This window comes from Leucopleurus acutus (assembly GCF_964270905.1).
Source record: "Leucopleurus acutus genome assembly, chromosome: 8".
NCBI lineage: Eukaryota > Metazoa > Chordata > Mammalia > Artiodactyla > Delphinidae > Leucopleurus > Leucopleurus acutus.
This window is the reverse complement of record NC_139151.1, coordinates 98061636-98073414: the sequence shown is the minus strand read 5'-3', so window position 1 is coordinate 98073414 and position 11779 is coordinate 98061636.

The following is an 11779-nucleotide window of genomic DNA, read 5'->3' as shown; positions in this document are numbered from 1 at the left end:
GTAGCTCAGCGTAAAACATCATAGACTTGGGTTTGAATCCCACATAAGCCTCTAAATGGATGTGCTACGTTGGGGAAGTCAATCTCTCTGAGCCAGTTTCCTCATCTCTAAAGTTAGGAAAATAATGCTACCTGACAGGGATGTGGTTAGAGATGAATGAGGCAATAAAGTAAAAGGGTTCACTTATCTAACAGTGGACATGAGATGGTTACACATAAAACTTTGGGCTGCCAAAGGGAGGACGTTTAACAGTATCATACCTGTGTCTCCGCTCAGTGGAAAAACCTCTTTTCAGCTCTGACCCAAGTTGACCCAATCTGACAGAGACTCCAAGAGTACAGAGCAAAACATCCTCTTCTGCACTGACATGCAAGGCTGACCAAAGGAAGTTAGGAAGACCAGCATGCCAGCAGGCCGAGGGCATTCAGGAGGAAACAGCCTAGAGAACCAAGGAAACAGGCAAATGTCAAATTCTGCTCTCAAACCCGGGCCCCACCAGTTCCTGTCTTTCTCCTCCTCTCCTCTCACCTTTCAGAACACTTTATTTCGCTTATGCCGGTAATACTCTGCCCTGACAATGTAAACCAACCCAGCCGTGCTGGTTTTCTTAAGTTCTGTCACTCTATCTGTTGTCCCAGTTTTATACCACAAAAGTCCAAACTTGAACAATTAAAGGCAGCATTCTCCTCTGTGAGGGTAATAAAAGAGGCTTTGAATTATCATATTCCTTTTCTTCTCCTCTTGCCTAAAGAATCAAATATCCCAGCTCAAAAACCAGGACACATAGAGGAGGGTCAGCAGAACCAACTCTCTGACAAAGGAAGAGGAACCCAGTCTAGAGTGAAAAGCTGAGGGCCCTTCGCCATTCCTCTAAGAAGAAATTTGAAATCACTACTTGTAGTCATAATTGTTGTATATCATTATGATGAATTATGTGGCATTGTATATAGTTCTTATTTCACAATAGCGACTCGGTCTTCTCAAAATCATGTTTTTTGTCTTTAACAACATCCAGAAGCAAAGTCTGGCCTGGTATTTTTCCAGGTATTCTTTTCAATGCCTTTTTATCATGAAATAATTCAAATGTGTTCAAATGTACACTCAGGAAGGAACATAATACAATGATGACTTTATACCTGCTCCCCAGATTTATCAAATATTAACCTTTGGCAGTAGTTACAGACTGAATGTTTGTGTCTCTCCAAAATTCATGTTAAATCCTAATGCCCAATGTGATGGTACTAGAAGGTGGGACCTTTGGGAGGTGATTTGGTCAGGAGGATGGAGCCCTAATGAATGGGATTAGTGCCCTTATAAAAGGGGCTCCAGAGAGCTCTCTTGCCCTCTTTTTGCCATTTGAGGATACGAAAACAATTTGGCAGTCTGCAGCCTGTAAGATGTTCTTTACCAGAACCCAACTATGCCGTCTCCCTGATCTCAGACTTCCAGCCTCCAGAACTGTGAGAAATAAATTTCTGTTGTTTGTATGTCACCTAGTCAATAGTATTCTGTTATAGCAGCCTGAACTAAGACAGCAATATTAAATTAAGGTCATTTTTTGTAAAAATACAATTGATAGATGATAGATAGGTAGATAGATAGATAGATAGATAGATAGATAGATAGATAGATAGATAGATTTAAAAAGCAGATACAGAGACTTCCCTGGTGGTCCAGTGGTTAAGAATCCGCCTGCCAATGCAGGGGACATGGGTTCGAGCCCTGGTCAGGGAAGATCCCACATGCCGTGGAGTAGCTAAGCCCATACGCCACAACTACTGAACCTGCGCTCTAGAGCCCATGAGCCACAACTAGTGAGCCCACGTGCTACAACTACTGAAGCCTGCGCACCTAGAGCCCATGATCCGCAACAAGAGAAGCCGCTGCAATGAGAAGTCTGCGCACCACAACAAAGAGTAGCCCCCCACTCACCGCAACTACAGAAAGCCACGCTCAGCAACAAAGACCCATTGCAGCCAAAATCAATCAATCAATCAATCAATAAGAATCCACCTTCGAATGCAGGGATGCGGGTTCGAACCCTGGTCAGGGAACTAATACCCACATGCAGCGGGACAACTAAACCCACACGCCGCAACTACTGAGCCCTCACGCCTCAACTAGAGAGCCCATGTGCCACAACTACAGAGCCCACACACTCTGGACCCCATGGGCCACAACTAGAGAGAAGCCTGTGTACCACAACAAAGAGCCTGCATGCCACAACTAAGACCCCATGCAGCCAAAAAATAAAATTAAATAAATAAATAAACAAAATGCAGATACAGTTGAGGCCCTCTGTTTATCCATTTTCAATCCCATCACTCTCACTTCCTCCTTAGAATTAACCAGTATCATAAATTCAGCATTATCCTGCTCATGCCTAATTTATACCATTTGTTACCCATAAATATTATATTAGTTTGTTTTGCATTTCTTTAAAATGTATATAGATGGTATCAAACTCCATAGATCACTTTGTAATTTGCTTTTTTCATAGAATGTGTTTTTTCATTTTTTATGTTATATTTACATCTCTAGTTTCATTCATCTTAATTTCTATGTGTATTCTGTTTTACTAAAAAAGCGTAATTTACTCTTCATTCTCTTGCTGGTGGGCATTTGTTTCCGATTTTTTGCTCTTCCTAACAATAAACATTCTTGTGTACATCTTGTGCACATCGAAAGGCTGTCTGAGGGAGTGGTTCTCAAAGTGTGGTCCCACCAGCAGCAGCAGCACCTGAGAACATGTTAGATGCAAATCCTCAGTCTCTTCCCCAGACGCACTGGATTAGAAACTCTGGAAGTGGGGCCCAGTGATGGGTGCTTTAACAAGCCCACCAGGCGATTCTGAGACAAGCTGAAGTTTGAGAGGCGCTGCTCTAGGGTGTATACCTGAGCACCTCCCACTTCATTGAATAATGCCAAAGTGCTCTCTAAAGGGATTGCCCCAGCTCTATTCCCACCAGCAGTGTTTGAGACTCACTTAACAATATTTCTAATACAAAGCCAACACTGGGTGATACAGCCTCTTACAGTTTTGACCAACAGAGGGTTAGACATCACATCAAGTGCTTTTGACAACACGTTTTTCCTCTCCTGTGCATTGCATTCCTTCATTTTTCTGTTGAGTAGTTTAATACTTTGTAGAAATTCTGTGTATTTTCTAAACATCCATACTTTGTTATACAGTCAGTATTTTCCCAGCGTTTTAACTTTGTGCAGCATCTTTAAGTTTTACGTAGTAAAATATACTTATCTTCCCCTGTACAGTTGGTGCTATTGTACCTTGACTAAAATGTATTCTAAAAATGTCTAGGTTTTGCTTTCTACACTGAGGTCTCTAACACAACTGGATTTAATCTTTGTCATGCTGCAAAGCAGAGATCTAATTTTTTTCTCATGTTGATAACATCCTTCCTCATTAATTGGTAATATCACTTCTGTCATATATTCAGAGGGATATTCAAAATATTTAACAACCTCGTGGGTGACAACCAAGGGTTTTTTCTTAATATTACTTATTTATGTATCTTCCCTTTTTTTTTGATGAGTCTTGCTAGCGATTTACCTATTACATTATATTCCTTTTTTCTTTTTTCAAAGAACAAGCTTTTGGTTTTGTGTCCCCTCTAATTTTCTATTTCATTAATTTCTTCTCTTGTATTTATTATTTCCCTTCTTCTGCCTTCATAAGTTACTTCATTGCTCTTTATTTTTTGGTTGAATACAACACATTTATTTTCATTTTTATCATTTATAATAAATGCAATTAAGCTACATATTTCCCTCTAGACACCACTTTAGCTATATCCAACAATTTTTTTATGTTAGTAATTTATTATTGCTCAGCTATAAATATTTTTTTATTATGACATTTATTTCATCTTTACTCAGAGTTATTCAGAGTCGCATTCTTAAGTTTCCCAATAAGTGGAAAAAAAGAAAGTAGGGGTGTGTTAAACTACTTTTTATCATTCAAATTATTTCTAATTTAATTATGTGTTAAGATATTGTGGTCATTATGATATCAATTATTTAAAAGTTATTGAGATTTCCTTTTTGGCTTCATGGTCAAATTTTACAAAGATTCTATCTATACTTGAAAAACACACATGTGCACTTGTTGTGTGCAAAGTTTTTAGATACATATGCATGCATTTTAGATCACACTTGCTAATTTTGTTATTCAAAGCTGCTATATCATTTCTAATCTTTGTCTGCTGGCTTTATGAGTTGTGTCAATCCCCTACTGTTGTTTTCTGACTTTCTCCTTAGAATTTTTCAATGTTCGCTTTATTTATTATGTTACATTATATGAAATTTTATTAGGGATATAAAAGTTCATAATTGTTTTTGTTTTGTTTTTGTTTTTGTTTTTTGTGGTACGTGGGCCTCTCACTGCTGTGGCCTCTCCCGTTGCTGAGCACAGGCTCCAGGCGCGCAGGCTTAGCAGCCATGGCTCACAGGCCCAGTCGCTCTGTGGCATGTGGGATCTTCTCGGACTGGGGCACTAACCTGTGTCCCCTGCATCGGCAGGCAGACTCTCAACCACTGTGCCACCAGGGAAGCACCATAATTGTTTTATCTTCCTGGTGTGTGGTTACATTTATTATTTTGTGTTTTTTCTCTTTTTCCCTATGAATGTTTTTTGCCTTTAGATCTATTTTGTCTTATGTTAATTTTGCTACACTAACTTCTTTGTTAGTATTTGTTACACATCTTTTTCCACTTTTTTATTTGCAGCCTGTATGGGGGGGTGTGTGTGTGTATCACTCTTCTCTTGTAGGAAGCATAGAGTTGCATTTTGTTTTTATCTATTTGATTGCTTCTGTCTTTTAATAGATGAATTTAACCCATTTCCATTTTTTGTAATTTGGTAGTTTAGACAACTATATTATCTTATTTTGTGTTTTCTATTACCATTCTTTGCTTCTTTTTCTTCTTCCCTATCTTCTTTTGTTTGATAATGTTTATTCTCTTCTGATTTGGAAGATATCAATATGTCTTATTTTAATGACTACTCTGAATTTTGTAACCTACATTCTTAACTATAAATGTTCTGATAAAGTCTACAATTATTTAATTACTCCCAATGTCAATAAATCCTTAATGTACTTTAAGTATCTCCTGCTTTGACTATCTCCCTCACCTTGTTATTACTGTTTTATGAAACAAAAAAATAATCTTAGACTCTAATCATTAATTAAAATTTTCAATACATTTCATCAATCTCTGTGACCTCTAGAACAACTTATTTCATTTAGGGTGGGTGGGAAGAAGAGCTATTTAGAGGATACTAGCTTCTTGCAATCCACATTTCCTTCTGTTCCCACTTTTCTATTTCTGAAGCAAAGTTTAATAGTGTTTTAGTAAGGATCTGTGTGTAGTAACGTATTTAGTATTTGTATGTCTAAAAATGTTTTTTTAACCCTCCTTCTTGAATAAAATTTAGCTGGTTGTAAAATTCTCGATTGACAGTTTTTTCCTTCAGCACTTTAAAGTTATTATTCCATTATCTTCCAACATCTATTATTGACAATAAGAAGTTTGCTGTCAGCCTGTCATTCTTCCATATATATAAAATCCTTCTTGATGTTTTTATCTCTCTGCTCTCTGTATTGCATTCTGAGCAGGTTCCTATATTCTATCTTCCAATTCTCCAATTCTTTCTTTTCCTCTGTCTGGTGCAGAGTGCATCTCATTCATTACATTTTTTAAATTTGCTTTTAAATAAGTAATACATTTATATGGTTCAAAACCAAAGGTTACACAAGGGTAAACAATGAGAAGTTACCCTCCTACTTCTTCCTCCTTCCCACCACTCAGTTCCTCTTCTTGGAAGCAACCAATGTTTTCCATTACTTTTATTGTTTCTGATATACTCTATTCATATATGTGGAAATGCACACACACACATGCACACAGAGAGAGAGTTATTTTTCTCTCTTTTATACACACATATTGGCATATTATGCATCCTTTTCTCTATTTTGCCTTTGTTCACTTGAGACAATATTGTGAGGATTGTTTCATATCAGTAAATAATGAGCTTCATTACCTACTAAAGGGCTTCATAGTGTTTCATTTTATGGATGAACATGATTAATTCACAAGCCCCCTGTAAAGGTTTTTTCCACTCTTTTGCCATTAAAATAATTCTGTAAAATCAACACGTTGTACACCTTAAACAATGTTACATGTCAACTAAATCACAACAAAGCTGGAATAAATAATTAATTGATTGATTGATTATTTATTAAATTTATTTAAACTGTTTAAATATTTAATTGTTTATTTATTAAATTATTTATGTACATCATTTTGAACATGTGAGGTTTTATCTTTACGCTATACACCCACAGGTAAAATTATTGCTTCTAGATATGTGCATTTATAATTCTGTGCATTTGAATTAAATTTTTAGGGAATGTTTTATTTTTATTTCATTAAAGTTTGAATAGATAACACATGTACATAATACAAAATTCAAAAATAACAAAATAGTAAATACCAGGTTATTATACATCCTTCTACAGTCATTGCATGCATGTGTAGGCCTATATGTATGTATAGGAAGATTTCTCTTATTCAGGCCAATTAATATTGTCTTCTGCATTGAAGTCCATGGAGATCAGAAGGCTCTTGCCATACTGTTGATCAAAAGACACACTAGACTTTAGTGTAATCATTCCCATTAGGGCATACTTCTTTTTTGTCTTATCATTCAGTCTCAGCCATATAGACTCATCACTGTGGATATTATCAGTAAAAGTGAAGGTTCCTTTGGCTTTGAGATAGGCATTGTGCTTGGTCACAAATTTTCAGGCCAGCTCCAATCCAGTCTGCTTTTCTCACTGTGCCTGGTACCTAGTAATCTCTCTCAGATCTACCCTTGGGTTCCCCATCACTATGACTTTAAGAGTTGCCTTCACTTCTCCTCTCAGTTGGTTTCCCATGTCTCATTTAGTTCCCTTTCTTGGTTTACATCCTTCATTTTGTGGAGTATGTCTTTCCATAGCTTTCTAAAAAAAATGGTACAGTAAGTGTCCATCGACAGATGAATGGATAAAGAAGATGTGGCAAATATATACAAAGGAATATTACTCCGCCATAAAAAGAAATGAAATTGAGTTATTTGTAGTGAGGTGGACGGACCTAGAGTCTGTCATACAGAATGAAGTAAGTTAGAAAGAGAAAAACAAATACTGTATGCTAACACATATATATGGAATCTAAAAAAAAAAGAATGGTCATGAAGAACCTAGGGACAAAATGGGAATAAAGACACAGACCTACTAGAGAATGGACTTGAGGACACAGGGAGGGGAAGGGTAAACTGGGACAAAGTGAGAGAGTGGTTACCAAATGTAAAATAGATAGTTAGTGGGAAGCAGTCACATAGCACAGGGAGATCATCTCAGTGCTTTGTGACCAGCTAGAAGAGTGGGATAGGGAGGGTGGGAGGGAGGGAGACACAAGAGGGAAGAGATATGGGAACATATGTATATGCATAACTGATTCACTTTGTTATAAAGCAGAAACTAACACACCATTGTAAAGCAATTATACTCCAATAAAAATGTTTAAAAAATAAAGAAATAAAAATTTAAAAATGGTACATGAAAGTATATTTTTTGATATTTGGGTGTCTTTCCTTTTTTGAGTTTCTGAAAACCCAGGATATGCCATTCTACTGGGCATTTGGTGAGCCCTTTCAATATCTGAATTCATGTCCTTTAATCTGGGAAATTTTCCTGAATTATTGTATTCATTGTTCCCCATCCATTTCTTTTGTTCTCTTCCTCTAGAACTAATATCATTCATACATTAAATTTCCTGTCTTGTCCTTCAATTTTTATCTTTTCTCTCTTATTTTCCTCTCCATGTATTTTTGTTCTAATTTCTAGGCGATTCTTTAATTTACCTTCCAGCACTTTCATTGAGTGTTTTTCATTTCTGCCATCATGTTTCTAATTTCCAAACGTTCTTTAATATTTTTTTCTGAATTTTTTACACATTCTGTTTCATAAATACAATATCTTTTTCTCTCTCTAGCAATATAAATTTTGCATTTTTTTGTTTGTTTGCTTCCCCATTCCTCTACGTAGTCTCCACTTCCTCCAAGTTGTTTTTTTCTGTCTGTTCATTGTGTTTTCTATGTTCCATGTTAGAGGCTTCCCTCAAGTTTCAAGTAATCTTAGATTATCTCCTGAGGATTAAGGGTAAACAGGATCAAAGAGCAGTTTGGAAGTTCTGAGCAGATGAGTATGACTTAGGAGCTTTTCTCTATGGCAGCAGTTCCCAACCTTTTTGGCACCAGGGACCAGTTTCATGGAAGATAATTTGTCCACGGACTGGGATGGGGGGATGGTTCAGGCGGTAATGTGAGCGATGGGGAGTGATGGGCAGTGGCAGATGAAGCTTCTCTTGCTCTCCCGCCACTCACCTCCTGCTGTGTGGCCCAGTTCCTAACAGGCCTCGGGACCACTACCGCTCTGTGGCCCGGGAGTTGGGGACCCCTGCTCTATGGTGATCTGAGTAAGCCACTTCTTGGAGGAACACCCCCACCCCATGTCTATGTCTTTAGGACTTTCCTCTTAGACTGATTCTATTCCTCATAGAAGAATCTTCCAAACTCCTTCCAGCGGGTCCAGTTCTGTCCACCAGCGTTTTGAGAGCTAAGAAGAAAGGGCTTGGTAGTCTCAGCATTCCATAGTCTTTACCCATATGGTCACTTAATACCCCTGCTTTCAGTATGGTAGCCCCACTCTCAACAATGCCTGATATACATGGACACACAGGCTCTGTTTCATCATTTCACAATATTCTTTGGATGAGAGAGGAGCAGTTGTCTAGCACTGTGGGTGGGAGAGAAGATCGAGGTATAATTGATTCTCAAACAACTTTCACTCAGTCCTTTTGGTTTAACCTCTACTTTTGGTCAGGCCCAGACGTTTCTGGAATTGCTAGTTTTTGAGACTTAGAGGGTTCTCAGGGTGAATTGGGGGTTTTGTCACCTTTCTGAGACCATAATGACTTACAGGTCTGGCTGGCTTACTAACCAGTTACCACTAATTCATCTCCCCTCCAGGTTCCAAAATACTTTTGCCATTGTCTCTTCACCTATTCTCCCCATTCCTGTTGGTTTGTTTCATTTTTCTTTCTTTAATCGCTTTACCGTAATTTTAGTGCGCTTTAGAAAGGTAGTGAAATTAGATACATATAACCAAACAGCCATCATAACTCAAAGCCCCACATGACTATTTTTTCACGTTCAAATATTCTAACTGGTTCTTTCCCATATCTCCCCATTCTTTTTTTCAGCCTCTATTTTTTTATTATTTTAATGGAAGTTTTTATTTCATTTATTTCTTTGAAATAATCAGTATATTTACTTTAAAGCCTTGTCTGATCATTCTGTAAAATCAGCTTCATCAGAAGTGAACCCATGTTCTGACTGTTGGTTTGTTGGCTACTTTTCTTAGTGTTCGTTTTTATTCATCAGTTTTTTTTATTTGGTTTATAGTCTCATTTGGAATATGAGGTGGTATGTTTGCTTCAATTCTCTCTCGCATGCTCTGTCTTGCTCTCTCTCCCTCTCTCTTTGTCTCCCTCTCTCTCTTCCCTTCTCCTTTACCTGAATCTTCAATTGTCCTGTTTAGCAGCTTCGGGGGTCTTCAATCCAAATCTAGTACGGACAGTCAGAGGGGACTGTCCTGCAGAGCCCCTGGGCTGTGGTTGATCCAGGCTAGGTCAGGCGGAAGCTTGATTCAGCTCCTGGTCACAAGGCTATGTCTCATCCTTCTCCTCTTCCAGCCTGGAGCTGGAAACGAGCCACTGCTCCTTCAGTGTTTGGCTGCAGGTTTATTTCTAGCTTCCTCCCATGAGGGTGGAGGATGAGAAATGAATGCCACCCTAGCCCTGGGCGTTAGTCAGTGAGCCTGCCTCTGCTTCCCCTTCTCACGGGGAATGCTCTTGCCTCATTTACCACCCCTAACTGCCTCCGCATTCAAAACCCGCAAGTCCACCCACCCCTTCAGTCCTGATCACAGTTTGTGCTTCTGTGACAGCTTGGATCTTCAAAAATGCTTGTCTGCTATTTAAGGCCTTCTTCAGTTTTCCTTTTTTGTTTGTTTGTTTTATCCAGCACTTGCTATGTTTGTGGAGCAGAGGGGAATCTTAAAGCCTGAACTCCATCTTGATCTAGCTGTCAGTAGATATGCTTAAAGTTAGATATCTGGGGCTTCCCTGGTGGCGCAGTGGTTGGGAACCCGCCTGCCAGTGCAGGGGACAAGGGTTCGAGCCCTGGTCGGGGAAGATCCCACATGCCACGGAGCAACTAAGCCTGTGTGCCACAGCTGCTGAGCCTGCGCTCTACAGTCTGCGAGCCACGGCTGCTGGGCCTGTGTGCCATGGCTACGGAGGCCCACGCACCTAGAGCCAATGCTCCACAATGGGAGAGGCCACTGCAGTGAGAAGCCCGTGCAACGCAGCGAAAAGTAGCCCCCACTCGCCGCAACTAGAGAAAGCCCACGCACAGCAACGAAGACCCAGTGCAACCAAAAGTGAATAATACATAAATTAATTAATTTAAAAGAAAAAAAGGAGAGAAACCATTAAAAAAAAAAGTTAGATATTTGGATTGTATAAATCTTCAGTGTGGTCAAACTTCTGATGCCCAACATGGCCAGACCAGGTCAGTTGTGGTACTGAATGACACCTTAGCCAGGCTTAATTTTTTCTCCATCTGTGGCATATCACTGAGGCACCAGACATGTAAGAGGCTGTCAAGACTAAACATGAACTGAATCTATTCTGAATCTTCAGAATTCAAACAGTAATAAAGTTAAATGAAATTGAAGTAAAGATTTGAAGTCACTCATTTTTTAAAAATCTATTCCTATGATACACAACTATAGAGCCCCACAGGGTTGTAGGGAGGATGAAATGAGTGGTGTGTGTAGGGCACTTAGTACACCGTCTAGCATGTCTTAAGTCTACTAGGATACACCTGGTGTTAGAATGCACTGCAAAGGCGCCAGAGGATCCAGTGGATATAGAGGTCTTTAGAGTATCAACAGGAAGAGAGAAACAAAAGGGAACAGGAAGTAACTCTCCAGCCAACAGGGGAAAGGATTAAAAACAGAAAAAGATGATTATCACCCATGAAATGAAGTTTTCCTCCCTTCTAGTAACCCTTACCCTGTACACAATAAATAAGAAATTATTAACATAAATACACAGGTTTTATCAATCCAGAGGAACCACAGGAAGACAATGTAGCTCCTAGGACCTCTGGAAGGTATTAGTACATTCTGTGAGGGCTGGGATTTATCTGTTGTTCATAGCTTTCCACCTAGGACATAGTGAGCGTTTAATAATTGTGGAATGAATGAACAGATGAAAGGTGCTCAGAAATGGTTTGCTGTAACAGGTCCCAATGCAAGTATGTGTGAGAACGAATTTATATTATGGAGACAGAGAGGGAGCAGATCAGTCCAGGGTATAATTCTCTCAGCCTCCAAGATTCAATGCAACTTGAGTGCAAATGGAGAATCAAACCAGATAAATGTGTGTCCAACATTGGCCATGGGGAGAATCAGAGTAGGAGCATTCAAAGACATCCCTTCCCAGCAGGAAAATGGTGAAGTCTCAGTCACAAAGTAGCCCACCCCACAGGAATTCACACGTGAGTAAAGTATCACTGATTAAATATTTGGGATGTTCGTGTGTGTGTATGTGTGTGTGTGTGATATAATAGTCTCTGTCAAATAAA